The sequence below is a fragment of the Lolium rigidum genome, chromosome 4, assembly GCF_022539505.1.
Source record: "Lolium rigidum isolate FL_2022 chromosome 4, APGP_CSIRO_Lrig_0.1, whole genome shotgun sequence".
NCBI lineage: Eukaryota > Viridiplantae > Streptophyta > Magnoliopsida > Poales > Poaceae > Lolium > Lolium rigidum.
Window position 1 is genome coordinate 57,546,282 of NC_061511.1, and position 17,421 is coordinate 57,563,702.

At 43.4% G+C, this 17,421-nt stretch overlaps 1 long non-coding RNA gene, 3 other non-coding genes and 1 pseudogene across 13 annotated transcripts; all 5 read right to left on the minus strand.

Annotated features, from left to right (window-relative positions):
• Positions 1 to 9: 9 nt before the first annotated feature.
• LOC124708439 lies at positions 10 to 7,377 on the minus strand. Of its 10 annotated transcripts, none has more exons than XR_007005146.1 (8): positions 6,934 to 7,377; positions 5,886 to 6,141; positions 5,177 to 5,310; positions 3,103 to 3,256; positions 2,318 to 2,389; positions 2,070 to 2,224; positions 428 to 1,339; positions 10 to 331 (listed from the first exon to the last, which is right to left on the minus strand). It is a non-coding gene; the product is annotated as an uncharacterized LOC124708439 (long non-coding RNA). The 10 variants fall into 10 exon arrangements; XR_007005145.1 differs by having other exon boundaries at positions 428 to 540; positions 1,238 to 1,339; positions 2,318 to 3,256; XR_007005141.1 differs by having other exon boundaries at positions 428 to 605; positions 1,238 to 1,339; positions 2,318 to 3,256.
• On the minus strand, positions 3,489 to 3,584 carry LOC124650672. Its single transcript, XR_006987101.1, has one exon. It is a non-coding gene; the product is annotated as a small nucleolar RNA SNORD96 family (small nucleolar RNA).
• LOC124650683 lies at positions 3,726 to 3,808 on the minus strand (annotated as a pseudogene).
• On the minus strand, positions 4,093 to 4,213 carry LOC124650852. Its single transcript, XR_006987258.1, has one exon. It is a non-coding gene; the product is annotated as a small nucleolar RNA SNORD14 (small nucleolar RNA).
• LOC124650849 lies at positions 4,277 to 4,397 on the minus strand. The gene has a single exon (XR_006987255.1). It is a non-coding gene; the product is annotated as a small nucleolar RNA SNORD14 (small nucleolar RNA).
• Positions 7,378 to 17,421: the final 10,044 nt, after the last annotated feature.

Genomic DNA, 17,421 nt, shown 5'->3' on the forward strand with positions numbered 1-17,421 from the left:
TGCATCCGCAATAGGCTATGTAAATAATATAGATACACAGTTGACTCTGCCTCAAAGCCAAACCTGACCAATTGCTCTGCGAATTCGCACGAGAAAGGCTGATGACTAGATCCTTCATAGGTCCCAGGAGAAGACAAAATAATATGTTTCTCCCAGGTCTAGACACTGCAAGCACAACCAATGAGCATGACTTCCTCTATTCTCCGGCTCCACTTCTCCCCAACAGAAGTAACAAAGCATTCAAGTAGAAGTTTTACCATCAGTTTTAGTAACATTCAAATACTTTGGAAGCACCATATCTACCATCTGCCAACCAGGTTCTGAGTATCTCCTGCATCGCAGAAACAACCTATAAGCACGAACACTTTAAGAACAAGGAACACAAAAGAAATCCAGAAGATGAAATCTCCAAGCAAAGTGTACATACCTAATTTGATTCCTTGGTATTCTATTTCTCATCCAAGTACGTACTCAAGGAACTAGATGTTGCTAACCTTGATCTCATCCCACCCCTACCAGCTGCAGTGCCAACTTGTACAACTTGAAAATAGCAAAAGAATCAATGAAATATGAAGGCTACCAGTCAAAATGGTTCAACCTAGCACCTGAAATAAGAATAGTATTCCTTGTATGCCATCACACAAGTTGTGAAGAGAGAAAACTCGATACAATCGCACATTAAAATGCACGGAATATACAAAAAAGCTTCATATATAGCGCGTGGTATGGATGAACAAACATCTCTTTGAAGCTTGTCCTACTACTTATGTAGTTCGTTGTTTATCATGAACAAACATCTCTTTTCAAGCTTGTCCAGTTACTACTACTTATGTAGTTCATTGCTTCGTAGCAAACGTGACACATTATCGCAACCACCAAAGGTGAAATGTAGATTGATATCATTCTTATCTAGTCATGTTTAACTCTTTAATTCAGATATATAGCAACAGCAATAATATAGTTTGTCCACGTCCAAAAAAAATGACATCTTGATAGAAACTTTTTTGGCGTAGGAACCAAAGATGCCCTGAAGATGTGTACATGTAAAAGTTAAACAAGGTGCTATGATGGGACCAACATCCAAAAAGACAACAGCAGACAACTATCTACCCATTGAAAAAACGAAAACAAGGGAGACTAGGATGCAATTACACCCAACGAGGGAGTGGTTATTAATTAGTGAAGCAAGATTCCCAAAGCCCATTGGACACTAAAAAGAAGCCAGTACAAGGCTAACCAGTACAGGCTCATCCACCACATCATCATGTCTTCTAGTTATGTTGTTCCTTAGTATGATGGCCTTCTCAATGCTTCTATCTATATAATTATCATTCTGCACCTGTGAATTTGGGGTAACGCTTCAGTTTCTATCAATAAGTAAATTGTTCAACAAACAATTTATTAACGGTCTGCAAATGTTACCACTGTCATTTATTCTCTTGCATAATAGCAATATATATACATTAGACAGTAATGGATACTGAAGATATGGTAATCTAAATACCCTCTTCTTAAAGTTTGTAAAGATAGTACCCTTAAATATTCCTCACAGATCATGCATAAGTACCACCCACATTATAAGAACTCCAAATTGCAATGAGCATTCAGGTAAAAATAATTATGGATGGAGCATTTCTACACCTCTCCAAGTGGTCTGAAGGTGAAGGACTCCATGGTAGGACAAGCTTCAGTACTCTAGCTTAGTAAAAAATTCCACAATAAAAGAACTACATGGAGTTTTGTACTGTGATAATTTTGGCCAACATTAACTGGTGAAAATCTTAAGACTAACACATATTTCTTGCTATCAACAAAGCTACAAGACTAGAGATACAAAATTGTTTTCAACTACTTCGTCCAGTTATAGCAAGATGTCATGCAGGGAAACTTTGGAAGTAGCATATATTTCTAAATAGATGTATTTTGTATTAAGTTAATGAAGACATTCTCATAATTCTTTTTATAAGATGTACCATGGAGACCGGAAACACCAATTCCCACGAGAGATATTCAGGTAAGCACAAATACATCCAACTGTACAAGAACATATCAAGGAGTGGATGACCTACATTAGTTCTAGCTCGTTGAAGCAAGTACATTGCTTCAGAGTTTCAGTCCAGCTGGGACAGTTCTTCGGCATGCACCAAGGAGTAGAATGCCACCAGCGATGGGAACGGCGAGTCCAGCCCCTTTGCATTAGTTCCATCACAAGGAAGAAGACTATCTGCATTCGCAATTGACAAGGTCATGAGGAAATATTTCCGCATAAAGCACATGAGAAAGAGGGATCAATCAGATCCAGTTATAAATTCTATACCTCCTTGACGCACCCGATGACAAGGCTCTAATGTTGGAACGAGTTGTATGTGATGTGAACGAAATCACTAACCTGCAAAACACACACAAGCAACTGAGATTCATGGTTGAGAGTTTTCAGCAGAAACGACACAAGACAGAGTTTTGCCTACAGATTTGTGGCTTAAACCCTTCACCGGCACTGTTACCTACACTAGTGCGAAGCTCATAAAAATCGAGCATGCCCAAACCAAAAATTACCAGAAGATATCATTGTACTCATAGCACAGAGCTTATTCTTAAGGCTAAACCAAGTTAGAAAATCATATTAAATAAGTAACCACTCGTAACTGTCACCTACCTAATCAAACCATTAGGATTTGACTTAATTATGAAAACTAATGTCAAATATGTCTGCAAATTTGATGGCAATGGACCTAAAGAGCATCAACGTGTTTTCCGCAAAGCTCCAGGGGTACAGATAGATAGATTACTAATATAAAAAAACAAAAGAGATCCCAAACAAAGATAAAGGAGCAACTACTAAAAAAGATAAGAGATTAAATATATTAAAAAAGAGGCAAAAAAGAGTGAACTGAAGAATTTCGGGATGCACGTAATCAGGACCTTGAGATTCTGGAAATGACAACATGGCCAATAAGCCAATCAGTCCCCAAAGATGGTATTTTTCCACATTGGTTATCATATGCAAACACATTCTGACCAACCACAAGACCCAACAAATATTATATATACTGATAGACAGATGATATAAGAAACTAAAAAAAAAGATGTTCAATTTGGCACCAAAATTCCTCCCAGTGCCCTCCACCCTTTCTCATCCACCACACCATCCTCTAAACCAAAAGAAGTGAGGTAGGAACCCCGGTGTTTCAGCCTTTCCCGCACATCCTGCGTGCTCCTAGTATACTGATCATGCCAAGCACCATCTCCACCTTCGCTGTAACCAAAATATATTTATTACTGATATAAAATTTCTTTAAGAGAACCAAAAAGTTGTTCAATTTGGTCCCAGAACTGCAGAATAAAACCATAGCCGCATAGCGACTAATCATCACTAATGATGGTATGATTAGAAGATTTTCATCACCGGACAATCATGAATAACTGCCTGAAATGGAATTTCAACACTGAAGAACCACTATGAAACACAGACAAACAAAATTTCTATTGGGCATCAGAATTGCAGATTTGACATCATGGCACATGGAATGCATCAACCAGTCCCGAAAGATGGTGTGGTTTGTTCATGTTTTTCATCATTGTCCAGACAAAATACTATCCACAAGAAATAGTGAAGGCATTAGCAAAACCACAGGAATGGGAGAACCATAGAATAAACGATCATCAAGAACATAGTCAAATGATCAAATAATCGCAACTTGCGGATCACCCAAAGTTATTCGATTTGGCCTCAAAATTGCAGAATGAACACATTGCGACCGATCAGTCTAGAAAGATGGTATGATTAGTAAGTTTTTATCACTGAGCAAGCAAATTGAATCTAAATCACAGAAATAGAGAAATTCTAGGTCGTAGAAAATCAGGGGGAATTGGATATCAGTATTACAGATTTGACAACATATCACATTAAGCGCACCAAGCAGTCCCGTAAAATGGTGCGTTTTGTTAGTTTTTTCACCATTTTCTAGCCAAGTTACTATCCAAAATAAAAAGATAAGAAACATAAACAAGATCAAGAACAAAAGGAATGGCAGATGATAAAACTAGTTTACCAAAATAATACAGAACAAAATTATTAGTGAGCTCTAATATTGCCTCAGACATCCAAGGAAGAATCTAACAGCATTATCTCTCAAGCCTTGCAGGGCAAAAGATCTTAGGCAACAACTATGAATTTTTGTGAGAACAAAACCCTAATTTATCATCACTGGCATACATTGCCATCCACTGGAATAATAAAACCAAATGGAAGAGCCAAATATATTATGTCTAGAATTGCATCAGACATCGAAGGAAGGATCTAGCAGCATTAACTCTCGAGCCTGGTAGGGTAAAAGTTGTTAGGTGGCAACTGCGAATATTTTGAGAAACAAGACTTGATTTCATCATCATTTGTAGTGCAAAAGTCGATTAAAAATACTATGAAAACTGCTAAATTTGATTTATAATAGACAATAGGAACTAGGGAAAATAAAAAGGCACATGCATCCAAGGAAGGAATTAGTAGCATTAGATCTCAAACTGGGCAAGGCGAAAGCTCTAAGGTGAAAACTATACCAGAATAATATATTGTGGAAGTAAACACGCAAGGTAACCAGAAACCTACATCAGGGATCTACACATGACATTAACATAGTTGCTGCAACTGAAGCTATCATTCGTACCACAACATCCGACAGGGAAAGAAATACAAGGACTGCATCAATAGAAAATATCACAATGTTTATCCCATAAGGAATAAAGACATCCATGATGACTAGACAAATATAGCAACGAATAGGACAGAAAAAGATCGGGCACTACACCATCACATTGCCAAGCAAGAAATAAGATTTAAGAGAACAAAAACATTCAGACAACGGCTGGGTTGTGTCATACACCAAGAGCTAGAGTTACCTTACCCCCAAAACAACATATGACATCTATGTATTGTAAAGGATAATCCTGTAACAAAACATGCTATAATGAGCTACCAACATATCATACTTGACAACATATGTTCTGGACTTTTTGACACGCAGTTTTTCTCTAAATCAACAAACACATCAAAATATTTAGTTTTCACTAACTAATTGTTTGGAGAAGCTAGTTGAGCTTAATTGTTTGAGCTTAATGCCTTCTGGGTTTGTCAAAGTCATCTCTTTTCACCCTAGATTCCACAAAATTCCGGGCTCACCTTGTGTTCATTCTTGTTGACGCCCTAGCCGCTATTGTACACATCTTGCCCATGAGCACCTGCAAAGCGGTGTCACCATCGAGCGCCTCCTTGAGCATGTTCTGGAACCACCGCTTGGTGTAGTCTAAAACCATCTTGGTGCATATGAAAATACAAAGACTATAAATTACAACAGAATGCAATATAAGAAATTTTGGCTAATGACAAAATCCATGCGGTTGTGCTACCTTTTCTTAACATATTTTTTATGAAATACGAAACAAATTGCTGGGCATTAAATGTATATTATGAATCAGTTACTTAATGATCAATAAGTAGAAAAAAATTAGACTGCATATATTAAAGTTCAGCTTTTGTAGAGTCGTATGCTAGCTCTTTACAAACAAAGAAATTATAGATCACCATCATTGATTAGTTGTAGCACCTATAAGAACAATGCTACTTCCTGGAAGATGGAAAACGTTGTGGCATTGAAAGAGATAGAATGTTCATGCTCCAGATACAGTATCTCAGCTGCAACGACAAAAGTTACTCCAAAAATATTGAAATGGCAATGCAAGATTCAAACTTAGTGCTATACCCCGACAATATGTAATTGGTGTGGAAAAAAAAACTTCAAGTTAGCAGTCAATAAGCCTACATAGAATGAGAGCTGGTAGCTGCTACAATAAACATTGAATGGATGTCACGTATACAATTTGTAGCTCACCATGTGTCTTGCTTCAACCTAGGCAGAAGGTACCCGCTCGTCCTCCTTCACCCCGCACGCCGCCATCACATCCTCCACCTCAGCCGGCCCCAGAGCTGGCCCTGCGCATGCATTCCTCGGAGTATCAAGCATGGTAGGCGACCAGTAGTAGCATGACGCTGGGGCAGCGGCAAGGACCAGACGTGTTCTGTAGGACCATCGAAGCCGTGGTACACCGGATGATGATGATCATGAGAAACCAGAGTGGCTAACTTTCCTATAATGCCGTCAAGACAAACAACAATCAGTAACAAGATCACAGGATCAGAACAAGGATAATGAAGACGTTTATTATATGCTATGACTAGGAGATGATGAGAAATCTTATCATGCAGGCCATATAATGTGCTGTAATACATCTAGGCTCTTTAAAATATAGATAATACCGTGGCAACTATAAAACAGCTATGGATCCCGCTGAAAATGAAACAGGGTTGTCTTCAAGATCTATGAGATGCACATCTAACAAATGACTCTTTACATTCTTATTCGGAATGAACAATAAGTAAACAACATGCTTACAAGGTTATTTGACACGTGAGCTATATACCAACACTAAAATATAATAAAGGTTTCAGCAAAGCTCACAATTTATTTGTTCATGTTTGCTTACCAGGCTATGAAAACTCAGGAAAAAAACACTATACAATTTTTGCAGTTAATTATCAGGACATTTGAGTAACAAGTAGTACCAAGCAAGCAAATGACACTACGGGGTTGTGCCATAGTTCATACACATCTCATCACTTAGTACTTAGTAGGCTTTCACATAAACATGCTCATTACAGCTATACAAGTAGGCCTGAAAGGCACGTGATTAAGTGGAAAAATAATTTGGATTTAGATATGCATATGTGTGAACCAATTAGGTACGACATAGCAGTGTTCACAGAGAAAAGAAAAAAAAAATCGATCTATTCATTATCCACCAATCAAAAACATCAAACTACGCATGATCCTGGATAGCTCTAAGATCAACTCATACACGCCGCACATCTAGCTCACTTACAAACTAGTAGTGCATCCATAGCAGACTTGGTCAGGTCTAGAGTATTTTTCTGCTGGCCGTCAACTGCAACTGATGGCGCGTCGTCGTGGCCGATACCATACCTCTCGCCGGCGTGAAGACAGACGAACCGAACCGCCTCGGCCATACGAGCGATGCAGCCAGGCGAGTTCAACGCGCGCACCAGCAAACAAAGCCCGGCGCGATGCCATGACTCCTGGGCGGCCGTGTCGCCCATCAGGAGTCTTGGGCGGTGGCGGTCGACCTGATGCGGGTGGGCGAGTGTGGGAGGAAGGGGGAAGATGGGAGCAGGTTCCGAACGAGGGGATAAAGTGCCGGAGTTGGGGGAGACGAGGCGGCCGTGGAAGGTACGCCGGCGAGGCGAGGGATTTGGGGTTGTCTGCCAGGATGAGTGGCCTTAGTGCGCCAGTTGACCTTGGCCCAACAGCGGGTTCTGTCGACTTCGTTTTTTCTTACGAAGGTAGTAGCGCCAACACAACCAAGTACAGCAAAGTTTATAGATATGATTGAATTCAGTTAGCTGTTAATCTCACCCAGATTAGGGAACTGGAACTACTCCATTAAAATTTGTGAAGATGGCCTGCCTATGTTTAGGAGACACAAGCTGTAAAATCATACGCGAAGACTGAATCATAAACCAGAAGTGCCCAATATAAAATGGTCTGGCTGCAACATTTGTGCCAGAGCTAGCACCATTAGACACATGAATTGGTATTGGGAAGTGAATATGTTCTTCGAATTTTACAAAGTTCGAAATTTGTACTGGTAGTATACCAAATAAAATTTATTCTGAAAACATACACAGTACAATTTTCCACTTGTTCCTAGCTATATACTGATGCCTAGCTCAGTTTTGAATATCTCTATCATCTCCTGCGTACCAAGCTGAACCTCAAGATCCAACCAAGTTAACTGAGAAAAATTAAGAGAAACGATGCAGAGAGGGGACCAACAATAGAAGATCAGAGAACAAAAACAGAGCAGCCGTACGTACGCTGCTTAGCAAGTGGCCGACAGCATCGAGGATGCCTTTCTACCTCGGCTAGCACCATGTCTCCAATCTCTGCACCACGACTCCACAAGACGTTAGTCAATACCTAGAAGAAAACAGATCTACGTGCACCACTACAATTACATTACACTGAAGAACTGGATGAATAAAACATAGAGTCTTAGGCAGCATGCCTGCATCTTGTCCGCCGGCGTGGCCTTTCCCACCATGCCATGCACGGCTGTCGTCTAGCCTTTACCGGACTGTCTCGTCGGAAAAGGGAGCTGAAGATGAAGGAATTTTGTGGTGGAGGCCGTGAAGTCTGTGGAGAAGGAATGGGGCGACATTGGAGGAAAGAGGGGATTTATAGAGCGCCATGGCGGGCAGCTACGAGGCGGGAGGAACGGCGGGGAATGCGGAGATACGACGGATGAGAGCAGGATCCGTGTGACAAGCGCGAGGTGAAGCGGCAGCCATCAGATCGCCGCTTCGCCGGATGGAGGACTTGTTGCCGCTGGGTTCTCGGGATGCCGCGTCAAGCACGGGACACACCTGCAGATATCAATTGACTTGCATGGGCTTAATTGATTCTGATTTGATTTAGTTGCCTTGTTGCTTTAATCGCGGAGAGATCTTCGCATGGATTTCGCCTGCATGTACCAGGTGGTACGTTCTTAGGCCGGACATGATCGCTGGCTATTTGGCCATATAGGTTGGTGACATTTTTTCCCTTGTCTCAAATCTGATTAATTAATTACTAGCTAAGTGTGTAGATGCTCTTCGCTCTATCTGATGTTCCATATGTAAATGTATGCAAGAACTAATGATCAGTTTGGGCACAATGCAACATTGATCCATACTGGCTATCCTCCCTCTTAATCCTAATCGGTCAACTAATACGCGTGTATACCCACACATCTAGGTGCACCCCTCCTGTCTATATCGTGTTTCAAAAAAAATGCACCACTCTTTTTTTTGCTACCATATACACAATCATCACCTTTTTTTTGCTACCATATACGAGTATTACTTTGTTTTATAGTTTGCTTAATTAAGTGTTAGCACCGGGCGGCACAATAGGGGAAATACACTTGGTAAAGAAAAATACACGGCGAAGAGGCTCTTAGCCGAGCGCCACAACTAGACACTCAGCGAAGAAGACTTCCACGTGGCGAGTAACGCGTGCGGCTGATGGGAGCACAACGACGCCTTTCTTCGTTGGGTGTCTCCTGTTAGATACCAAAGAGCGTCTTCGCCGGGTGTTTTTTGGAGGTACATGACAAAAACAACATTTCAGGAAGGCCTGAGATTTCTCGCCCAACTATGTTTTTTATTTCTGAACGGTACAGGGCAAAGACCCTCTTTTCCTTGTATTACATTAAGGTACTAAGCAAAGACGTCCCGTTTCGCCGCGTCGAGCGCCATAGTGTTCCTGTTGAGAGACGCGCGAAACTGAAAAAGATGGACACATAAAATGATACGTTCCGGACCCAAAAAGAATTCTAGAAAATCAAGGGCAGGGAAAAGTGGTCGCGTAGTTCAAATCCGGCCCGGTTCTAGTGACATCGGTGGGAGACGGTGGAGGATCCTACGCCTTCCCGGAGAGCTAGCGTGTGGGGCGGGTGTGTGAAGCGCATTGCGTATGTGTTCTTCTATCGTTGTGCGCGGGTTTCCCTCAACCCTAGTTCTCGCCATTTGTACCTGCTTCACACAAAAAATAGTTTCAACACACGAGAAATGGAAAACGGGTTTAATGTGGCCACGATGGAAAACCCCCCACACATAGCGTTGATTCCCATCCCAGGGCACACACATGTACGTGCTATGGCCTCGTTTCGGCAAATCATGCATGCCCGTTGGCCATAACCTAACCCGTTTGACCTAAAACCCATGGAACTCCGTAGGTGATAACTCATTTCGTGAATGCATTTGGGGAATAACTTCTTTATTCCAAGTTTGAATTTTTTCCTCCCAACTGCGTCACATAAAATGACGCCTTGTGAGGGTTCCACATTTTTATGATTTTTATGAATTAGTTGTGCTCGGAATGGGCCACACCGGACATCCCCTTTCGCCGCGTCGAGCACGGCGGTGCTCCTGTTGGGAGGTGCTAACGCTGAGCCGAAAGTGAGATGGAGCATGTAAAGCCGTGGCGCATTTCTGGAGCTAGGGGTAGGTTTTTCTAGAAAATATGGAGCATGGAAAAGCGGACGCGTAGTTCAAAATCGACCCGATTCCAGCGACATCGGCGGGAGACGGTGGAGGATCCTACGACTTCCCGGAGAGCTAGCACATGGGGAGGGTGTGTGTGGAACCTGTTGCGATATGGCCCCACTCCGGCAAACTATGCATGCCCGTTGCCCATAACCTATCTCGTTTGACCTAAAATTCAAAACATGATAGGTGCTAGCTCACTTCATGAATGATTTTCGGGAATAATTGTTGTATTCATGGTTTGATTTTTTCCCTCGTAGATAGGTCACATAAAATGACACCCCGCAAAGTCTCACATTTTTATATATTTTTAAATTAGTTGTGCTCGGAATGGGACGCACCGGACGTCCCGTTTCGCCGCGTCGAGTGCGGCGGTGCTCCTGTTGGGAGGCTCGTGAAACCAAAAAAGATGGGCTGATAAAATGACATGTTCTGGAGCTAAAAAATGATTTTTCTACAAAATGTGGAGCGGATAAAAGTGTACTCGTAGTTCAAATCCAACCCGATTACAGTGACATCAGAAGGCGGTGGAGGATCCTACGGCTTCTCGTAGAGCTAGAGCGTGGGCCGTATGTTTGAAATGCGTTGCGTATATGTTCTTCTATCGTTGTTCACGGGCTTCCCTCCCTCAACCATGGGTGCGCACACCTGTACGACGCTGCATGACAGGTGGTTTCCAGCATAACGGAAAATGAGAAACGAGACTTTCGTGGTGGCCACGATGGAAAAAACTCCACACACATCGTTGATTCCCATCCCAGGGAACACGCATGTGCGCGACATGACTTCGTTCCGGTAAACTATGCATGACCGTTGGCTATAACCTAGCCCGTTTGACCTAAAAGCCATAGAACTTCGTAGGTGATAGCTCATTTAATTTGTGAATGTTTTGCAGGAATAATTTCCGTATTCCAAGTTTGAATTTTTTGATCGCATTTGTGTCACATAAAATGACGCCTCGGCGAAGGTCTTACATTTTTATGATAATTTTCGAATTAGTTGTGCTCGGAATGGAACGCACCGGACGTGCCCTGCTTCGCTGCGTGACGCGAGCGGTAGCTCCTGCTGGGCGCGTGAAGCCGAAAAAGGTGGAGCATGTAAATGACACTGCTCTGGAACTCAAAATGTTTTTTTCTAGCATAATGGGCGAGAAGAGTGTTAGCGCGTAGTTCAAATCCGGCCCGATTCCAACGGCATCGGCGTGAGATGGTGGAAGATCCTATGGCTTCCCGGAGAACTAGCGCGTGGGGAGGGTGTGCATGGAACCTGTTGCGTAAGTGTTCTTCTATCATTGTGCACGGTTTTCCTTCAACCCTAGTTCACGCCCCATCTACATGATTCACAAAAAAACCACGATTTGGCAGTCGGAAAATGTAAAACGGTTTTTCTGTGGCCACGATGGAAAAACCCCACACACAGCGTTGATCCCATCCCAAGGCACATGCATGTGTGCGATAGGGCCTCGTTCTGGAAAACTATGCATGCCCGTTAGCCATAACCTAGCCCGTTTGATCTAAAAGCCATAGAACTCCGTAGGTGACAGCTCATTTCATGAATGTTTTTCCGGAATAACTATTGTATTTCAAGTTTGAGTTTTTCCTCGCAACTGGGTTACATAAAATGACGCCTCGCCGAGGTCTCACACTCTTATGTTTTTTTTATTAGTTGTGCTCGGAATGGGACACACCAGATGTCCCGTTTCGTCGCGTCGAGCATGGTGATGCTCCTGTTGGGAGACACATGAAACCGACAAAGAAGGGCATATAAAATGACACGTTTCGGAGCTAAAATGATTTTTCTAGAAAATCAGAGGCATGAAAAAGTGGACGCGTAGTTCAAATCGGACCTGATTCCAGCGACATCGGCGGGAGAAGAGCTAGCGCGTGGGCCGTGTGTGTGGAACGCGTTGTGTATGTGTTCTTATATCGTTGTGCATGGGTTTCCCTCATAACTAGTTCGTGCCACCTGTATCTACTTCACAAAAAACCTGTTTCGGCACTCGGAAAATGGAAAACAGGTTTTCCGTGGCCACGATGGAACCCCCCTCCACACACACAAACATCGTTGATACCCATCCCATGGAACATGCATGTGCGCGACATGGCCTCGCTGTGATAAATGAGGCAGTGCTCAGTATGCATAACCCTAGCCCGCTTGAACCCAAAATCCTGCATTGCGTGAATGTTTTTGAAAGCCTCGAATGGCTGTATTCCAAGTTCCAATTTTTCCTTGCAACTGAACTGCACACATAAATGATGCTCGTGACATGATCCTCACATTTTGTATGATTTTTGGATGTGCACGGAATGGGATGTCATGAACGTCTCCGTTGAATCAACGTGAGCCGTGGCTGGTGCTCTGCATGGGAGATCGCGTGAAACCAAAAAAATGGGCACATAAAATGACACGTTCCGGAGCTAAAAATGATTTTTCTGAAAAATTAGGGGTATGGAAAAGTGGATGCATAGTTCAAATCCGGCCCGATTCCATCGACACCGATGGGAGACGGTGGAGGATCCTACCGCTTCTAGGAGGGCTAGCGTGTTGGCGGTGTGTGGAGCGTGTTGCGTATGTGTTTTTCTATCTTCGTGCACGAATTTCCCTCCACCCTAGTTCGCGCCCATGTATCTGCTTCAGACAAAAAATAGTTTTGGTACTTGGAAAATGGAAAAAGGGTTTTCCTAGCCCCGATAGAAAAAACCCCCACACATATAGCGTTGATTCCCATCTTAGGGCAGACTCATGTGGATGGTATGGCCTCGTTCCGGCAAACTATGCATGCCCGTTAGCTATAACCTAACCTGTTTGACTTAAAACCCATATAACTCCGTAGGTGATAGCTCATTTCGTGAATATTTTTACGGAATAACTATCGTATACCAAGTTTGAATTTTTTCCTCGCAACTTGGTCACATAAAATGACGCCTCGTGAAGGTATCACATTTTTATGATTTTTTTGAATTAGTTGTGCTCAGAATGGGACACACCGGACGTCCCGTTTCACCGTGTAGAGCGCGGCGGTGATCCTGTTGGGAGGCGCACGAAACCGATAAAGAAGGGCAAGTAAAATGACACGATTTCTGGAGCTAATAATGATTTTCTTAGAATGTCCTGCGATGAGGAAATGTGGGACGCGTAGGTTTCAAAATCCGGCTCGCATTCCAAATGGCGACACTCGGCGGGGAGCGTGTGGAGGATCTTACGGCCTACGAAGCTAGCGCAGTGTGACGGTGTGTGTGGAGATGCTGCGTATGTGTTCTTCTGATCGTTGTGGACAGTTTCCCCTCTAGCTTCTGGTCTCGCGCTGCTGGCCTCGGACATGCTTCACAAAAAAACCCATTTCGGCACTCGGAAAATAGAAAACGGGTTTTCCATGGCCACGATGGAAAGCCCCCCACACACAGCGTTGATTTCCATCCCAGGGCACACGTTTGTGCGTGATATGGCTTCGTTTCGGCAAAGTATGCATGCTCGTTGGCCATAACCTAGCTCGTTTAACCTAAAAGCCATAGGCTCCGTAGATTACCCCATCAATTAAACCCACATTATTTAGCAAATTAATGTCTTTTTTAGGCTTAAGCTCTGATACCACTAAAGGTGTCGGGCACCCTGGTGCGGCTCAGTGCATCGCCGCACCAGGGTGTAGAGGGTTAGGCCGGGAGGGGGAGGGGTATCTTTCATAACTAGGCTCCTCCTTCGACAACGGATGGCTAGTCCCTGGCTCACTGCCTATGACACCAATTTCCTTTCACTATTCCTGGCCATGGGCATGCCCTTGCACGCTAGCCGAAACTCTCTGTGCCAAGGCGGAAGCCCGACCTCATGCCTTCCGGACGCCGGGCCTGGGCCTGATTTTAACCGCCCGATGGTCGAGGATGGACCGGGCCCGGGCCTTGATTTTGTGCAATTCTGAGCGAGGCGGCCCGACCCGAGGCCTCGAGGCCCGGCCAGGCCTCGTGGGATGGGCCGACTTGACTTATTTTCGTCTGACGACCGGAGCTAACGGCCCCGAGTCCTGGTGGCTGAGATTTTCCGCCTGCCGGGCCTGCCCAGTGCCCGGCCCGGCCCGAGAATGCTCAGGTATACCTATCACCCTGGCACCATTGATGCCACCCAGCATATCCCGATGCACTCTTCATTCCACCCCTTTCATCTCTAGTTCGCCAGGTTACTTCTTTATCATCTCTAATCTCATTGCCTCCTCAAATCAAAGCTTCATTATCACCTCTACCATCGGAGCCCTCAAGCACGACAAGTTCCATCGGAGAAGCATCAACAAGCTGGACAAGGCCCGTTCCGCATAAAAGAAAAGTGCTAGTACCTAGCTATATTCAAGTGGATGTACTACTTCTTATTAGTTAAATAACACATCATAGCTAAGGAAGATGATCTAATACATTCATGTTGCTGAGAGTTACAGTGCGTAGAACTCGACCAGGTTGGGCAGTGGCTCGTATCTATTCAGTAGCTGCAAGCCTAACTTAGACATCAATTTTGAAGCTGGATAGCTTAGTAAATGATATAGATAGAAGCATCTAGGGCCCACTAACTAAGCTAGTTTCTACCTAGATCGGCCAACTGAAACCAGTGAGAAATCTAATTATTTTCTTCTAGAAGAATACATTTCAACTAAATAATCAACAAAATGATGATCAACACGGGATATCAAAATTTTCTACTACATCGCCTACTTTGGTGATGCGGAGGGCATGAGGGGGGGGGGGGGGCACGGTGATGAAGCGAGCATGTTCACACTAGAGGTGTCACCTCGAGGTTGCCTAATGATGTGGATATATTGGGAGTACCTTGTGACGGTATTAGTTGATAGTCACACTCGCAATGATGACAAGGAGACCACAGACAAGAACTACTGACCTCGATGGATGTGTGCTCCTTCAAGGTGCAGGACCTTGACGTTGATGGCGGGAAGGGGCCTCCCATCAAATAAACCATCTTCAGCCCTCCCACTACCACTGATTGAACACCAACCTCCAAGCCCACCCTCCTCAGACGAGCCATGCATTTCGACACGGTTGCCGAGCTCCACTATCAGCGCCGACACCTAAAATTTACACAGTAAAACATGTCCAAATAGATGCTTGACAAAGTTCAAACGTCATTTTCAGGATGGAGGGTGTAACATAGATTATTTGCATAATACAAGTGCAAGCAAATACATCTCTGTTTTGAAGTAGGTCTAAAATATATAGGTATGCGTATTCATGTGTTGTACTTCTACATGGAGTACCACCTCTAGTGAGGAGCAAGTGCATAGTATTCTTAATTTGCCACTAACTAGAGTATGTTATGACTATGTAATTATTTTTAAACTGCCAAGGGTTTTCCTTCTTGAGTTTTCCTTATGCAAGCTAACCCTTCAATTTGTCACGTGAAAGGGATTTCACTAGAAAAAAGATGAGATACAATGAATTGATCATCTCTCCCGAACATTTTCTGATTTTTCGGGTTTATATAAGACTAGTAAGCTTGCACGTGCAATGCACGTCTCAAATTTTAAATTTAAATGCATATCGCAAATTCGAAGTTTGAATACACAAAGCTTACAATGTCAATCCACAAATCTCTTATCCTGCGTGTGTAATGATTTGGATTGGAGCAATAATTTTGAATAGAAGTCATCTGGTATAAGAAGAAGTTAATGTATTTTTTATAACTTGCATGACAAAAAAATGTATATCCATGTGTTAATCGAACAAATCGATCATCTGTCCAGTGTGAGACCATTTCCAGTCATGTGCACAACTTATGTTTCGACACAGTATAAAAAGCACCACTCCGATTAACACAATCAATCTTGTCCATCCATAATAACTAAATCCAATGGATACGGATTGAATGTAGGTTACATAAAACATGGTCGTAGCTGTTGTATTACACCTATTTACTCCTTAAGCTCACCCACATTGCCCTTATCACACCTTTTGTGGTCTCACAGCACTATCACATCTTCAAAATCTTGATTTCCGACGAAGGAAACCCCATAAACAACACGTGCATCTCCACTCCTTTTCAAATTGAATCCCTCGCCAGCAAAACCACACACCACCATCTTTGGTTTTAGGATTAAGAAATTGTTCCACGCTAGTTTTGTAAGCTTAGCCTGATCAAAGGAATAACTCTTAACTATATACAGTGAAATATTTTCTAAAATTAGTACTAAGAGTTTAACATAAGGAGATGCTCGTAAGTAAAGAGGAAGTTCACCGTGAATAAGTTCAGTCAGCAGGCTTGGAAGTTGCAACTAATAGTCAAATGCAGCGTTATCAATCACATAATTGAACAAAAAAGAATTAGTACGTGAAGATGCAATTACACTTCAGCAACAATGAGGTCACACGTTTCTCACCAGCCAAGACAACACCACCCTTAGTATTTAATCCGGTCAGGGTAGATCCTTGCTGCAATCCATAGTCAGGAGGATAGACAGCCTAATTGCTACCTACATGCAGCGATGTTGCACATTGGCCTCAGCTAAGAATGAAGACACCCTCTGTCCCAAAGCTATATAGCCACAGAATTTCGGCAGTTCGACGCTTTGGACATGCGATCCCCTCCAAAGAAATTTAAAAAATGAATCTCACCTTGATGCCTCAATGGCGTACTTGGCATGGAACTGCACCCTCCGGGAGCTATTCACCGTGTTCACCGATTCTGCTGCACACACACCGAGTAAAACCACGCGATAATCATCAACCAACCGTCGCGCCAACACCGCTGATTAGAATCGATGTACAGAAGAAAAAATATGAGAAAAAATCGAAACTCCAAGAAGGGATAAAATTGAATATTTATTGAGAAGAAGTTGCAGGATATCAATTTTAGTCCGCAACGATAAGGAAGGAGGAGTGCCGAGTAGGAGCAGCGAGGTCGCTGTCACAGTGAGGCGACGGTGCGCTTGGACGTCACCGTGCAGGAGGCGACGGGCTCTTAGGCGCGTCTGATGTGTGGGCTTGGACGTTGCCACGCAGGGAGGCGACGGTCTGCCGGGCGGCGTCGTTCGGCTTGGGACGTCGCCGCGACGGACTGCTGGGGCGCTCTATTAATGGTGAGACGCAAGGCAGGGCGTCGGTCTAGACAAGAGTGAATAAGATCGCATGGAGTTTCCTTGTGTGAGTTTCCTATTTTGCATTAATTTCTGCATAATTGTAGGCATGTGATCGTGGGACTGTGATTTCATATTCCTTGTGTGGAGTTTCCTTTGTGGAGATGGATGGATGGACCGGTGGAGGTGGAGCATGGTCAGT